The sequence below is a fragment of the Lactuca saligna genome, chromosome 3 (assembly GCF_052625555.1).
Source record: "Lactuca saligna cultivar CGN05327 chromosome 3, ASM5262555v1, whole genome shotgun sequence".
In the NCBI taxonomy this organism is placed as follows: domain Eukaryota; kingdom Viridiplantae; phylum Streptophyta; class Magnoliopsida; order Asterales; family Asteraceae; genus Lactuca; species Lactuca saligna.
Window position 1 is genome coordinate 199,884,369 of NC_136419.1, and position 4,862 is coordinate 199,889,230.

The following is a 4,862-nucleotide window of genomic DNA, read 5'->3' on the forward strand; positions in this document are numbered from 1 at the left end:
TCTTATGATCTAAGTATCTTTATATTATATTTCATTCTAGTTTCAAATATATTCACACACTATTTTGTGTTTTAAAACCATTAGGAACACGACATCTTTCCCGTAATCTAGTCTGAATGTCACCGTTTCTATTTTGTATTCAAAACCGTTACCACACATAAGGTAAGTTCATACCCCCAATATTTTTCTAAGCTTTTTCAATGTTTTAGGGGTGGGGGGAGGGGGAATACAAGTGAAACACAAGAAATTGTGTGTTTAAAAGTATAATTTACTTATTATGTTTTCTTACCGTTAATTATGACTTCCGCCTTACTTCATGTTCCTTGTTTGGTTGTGGGCTTAAGGCAGATTCACACATTCAACTGTCTATTCAATATGTATTATATATAATTTTTATTCACTAAATGATTGCAGAAGGAATAGACACGGTCATTGTCACAACTAGCATTTTAGCTAGGAAATTCTATTCTAGTGTAATCATCCAACTATTGTAAAACATATACTCTAAGTAAATATCACTCATTGCTCATTTAAATTCACCTCTCATGTTCAACAAAGAGTCTGAAACCCTAAGAACCCTGGTTTAAGTCCATTATGGACTAGAATTTTCTTATTGGGCCTAATGGACCAATAAGCATTTAATTCAACTATATTGGGCTTAGAAACCCTATTTGGATTCTAATTGGACCCAATTCATAAATCTATAATATTTTGGATCATTTGGGCCTAGAATGATTCATTCTAACCTGATGGGCCTTATTGGGCCATAAATGGATTAATTAGCCCTAATGGGCTATAAACTCATTCCTTTATACCATATTGGGCCGTGAACATCAATGAATGCCCAATGGGCCGAAAATTATTATTGGGCCTAGGAAATTCGAACAAAATCAAGAAATTAAGCCCAACACCATTTTTCCTTCATTCCATTAGGCCATTCTCGGCCCAAGCAAAAAAAAAGGAAAAAAAAGAGAAAAGAGAAAGGAAGGGGAGGATTTCTTAACTCTTTACACATAATCTTTATTTGTTGGGTATCCATGCAAGGGTGCATGTACCCATGCACCTATCACACCACCATTAATCAACTCCATATCTCTCCCCTCTCTTCTTCTACTCACGACTGAGAGCAAGAAACACACACACACACACACACATCTTCAATATTTCTTTCAAAACTCTCTCAAACACTCAACAACACCCTCTTTCCTTCCATCCAAATTTTCGAGAATTCCAAGTGTTTCAAGAAGATCTTCACCAAAGATCATCAATCCTAGGTAAGTCATCGTCACATCCAAGCAAAGTAACTTCATTATTATGCTAGATCACTCCTTCTCAACATTTTTTGTGATCATACTCTTAGAAAACCCCCTAAGTTCAAGATCTACTCAAGGAAGACTTGCTAGGGCCGAAACCTCCATCTTTTCTTCACCAAACCAAGAACAAACAAGCAAGGTGAGTTCATACCCCCTTGTTTTCGGTTTTCATATGATTTTTGGGGGATAATGCAAGTAAAATGTGTAGATCTATGTGTTATATGCATGTATTGTGTGATTTCTTAGTTTATTTTGTAAAAATGTGTTAGATCTTAACAATCTCGATATTTTAAGTAACCTTGAGCAAAGATCCATGAACTAAGACACTTTATACATAATATTATTGCTCCTTCTTGTCTTATCTTGAAAATTTTGTCTCTTAGGTCTACTGGGTGTCAAAATTCCTTCACAAACGTGGAATATGATGTATATATTCCATTTGTAAAGTAATACCCAAACTTATATTCATGTACATTCACTGTGAAAGGAGCATCTGGTGGCTTTCCTAGCAAAATATCCTTGAATATTGGTTACTGATCAAGAACATTTACGTCGTTGTTGGAACCTGCAACCCTAAAAAAAAGTATGCCAAATCCATAATTCTTGGGAAGTAATAACCTCTAATACCAACAAAGGCGTTCCATGATGATCACTTTATTATTGGCCTTTCCACACCATGGGACAATTTATCCATATCCACTTTGTGAAATCAATGCTTCCAAGAATACTTTGAAAACTCTGTCTTTGTTTGTGCGCCACATATAGTTGTTTCATATCATTCAATGGCGATTTGCGCAACTATTTATCATCAAAGGTTTCAACACCTCTTTACAATCTATACAAACTTTCTCAGGCAATTCTCTCGGAAACTCTCATATAATCCTTAAGTGAATCGGGTGACTCCCCCATATCCATAATCTTAATCGTCGAAACACATTTATGTAACCATGTGAAACCTCACTTACCTCTAGCATCGTACCTCATTTGGAAAAGTTCATACTTAAGCATATATTTAATAGGTAAAAATGTGTATTTATTTTATCAAAAAGCTACATTATAATTTACAAAACTTGAAAGAAACAATACCAGCTTTCCAATGTGTTGACTATCCGTTCAAACACATTTTTTCGCAAACAAACCTTCTTTTGAAATCGCTAGGTTGGCAGACACAATTATCCGAAAAATAATCGTTAACTAGACATCTATACCCTTCTTCATGATCTCAGTTTAACGTCACACATCATGTAATTAGTGGAGCGTGATCTAGTTGTAGAATACAAGTACATCATAGTCGCAAAGATATTGACATTGTGGTTATCATCTTTAAACGTTTGAAAAGGATCAAATGGATCCATTTTTTATTTTGAATAATTGAAAGTTTATATGAAATAGAAAGAAAGAAAAGAAAGTGGTAAAAATTGGTATTGTTTTTATGTCTTTAGATGTGAGTTAAATTGAAAAAAAAATTACTTTGTGATCGTTCCTCAACGGTCTAAATTGTGACCGATTGCAAGCCAATTTCAATTTGTTGCCTCTCGTTTCCACGAAAACACACAACATAAAGGCTAAAAATGCCCATGTGGGCGATGTTGCACACTATAACGTCCACATATTCAGTTTAGTCAATTTAGAGACAATAAACGTCAAAAAATGACTTTTCAATGGAAGAATGCTAAAATCCGAGGTATAACGAAGAAGTTATGACCTGTCGAAGTTTTGCGGCAAAATCGGCACGACTCCGCATAACGTAAAAAGTGAGTTTTTGATAAATTACTTTTTAGCCTTATAAATCAAAACTAAAGTCGTAGTATACTTTAAACCGAGAACTTGCATAAAAACCTCTAAATCTAACTTCATATAAGGAAGTTAAGATCTCGAAGTCTATGTGTTATATGCATGTCTTGTGTGATTTCTTAGTTTATTTTGTAAAAATGTATTAGATCTTAACAATCTCGATATTTTAAGTAACCTTGAGCAAAGATCCATGAACTAAGAAACTTTATACATCATATTATCGTTCCTTCTTGTCTTATCTTGAAAATTTTGTCTCTTGGGTCTACCGGGTGTCAAAATGCCTTCACAAACGTGGAATACGATGTATATATTCCATTTGTAAAGTAATACCCAAACTTATATTCATGTACATTCATTGTGAAAGGAGCATCTGGTGGCTTTCCTGGCAAAAGATCCTTGAATATTGGTTACTGATCAAGAACGTTTACATCATTGTTGGAACCTGCAACCCTAAAAAAAGTATGCCAAATCCATAATTCTTGGGAAGTAACAACCTCTAATACCAACGAAGGCGTTCCATGATGATCACCTTATTATTGGCCTTTCCACACCATGGGACAATTTATCCATATCCACTTTGTGAAATCAGTGCTTCCAAGAATACTTTGAAAACTCTGTCTTTGTTTTTGCACCACATATAGTTGTTTCATATCATTCAATGGCAATTTGCGCAACTATTTATCATCAAAGGGTGAAAACCCTTGAAATTAGGGTTTCATCCAGACTAGCAGACTCGCCGAGTAGCCCACTTAAATCGGGTGCAAATCCCGTCTTTACTCGACGAGTGGGGCTGCTGACTCGTCGAGTACCCCCCTTAAGAAATGAAAATTACTTTATTTAAATCACATACCAGAAATGGGGCATTACAATTTGAGCTTATAGTGTTGAATATCACATGTTGATACACCATAAACTCGAGATTTACAAGTCTCATGTTTTATAGACTAAATTTATCCTCTGGATAATCGCATGCTTAATACTTATGTGCTGAAATACTTGTGTAAAAATGTATTTATCATATGTAGCTTCTTAAAAAATCATGATGCACATGTTCATTAACACATTTGTTATACAAAAATTTGTGGACATGGGTTTGGTCCCTCAAAATTTTCGAAATCATAGTGTATATATATATATATATATATATATATATATATACATATATATAAATATATATATATATATATATATATATATATATATATATATATCCATGTACTTTTGGATACATACATAATCCCCTTTAAAAAATCTACACTTATATTTGGATAAAATATTGTGTTTATCATTTATGGTGTTACAAAAGTCGTGACAGATTGAGTTAAACTTAAACAGCATATTTTGTGTTATAAACTTGCAAAAATCGGTAAAAAGGATGTTAAAAATAATCACAAAGTTTGATATTTTACTAAAAATAATGTTATTAGTAAAATACTCATAAACTTGTTTATCATCATTTTTGGATGGTTTATAACCCAAGATAAGATGATACTTATGCAACATATGTTACAACTAGACACATTCACTAAAGTCTATTTATATAATATGTTGTAAATGGTTTAACAGAAATCATATACAAAACAATTTTATGATAGAAAAATGTGTGTGTCATAAACTGTCTGACATAAAACTTATATTGCATGAGTAATAAGTTGTGTGTCACGAATTTACACTAGTACAGGTATTTCATTATACAATAAATAGATTCGAAATTTGTGTAAATTCGTTAATGCTCTAGTGAGACACTGTATTCAC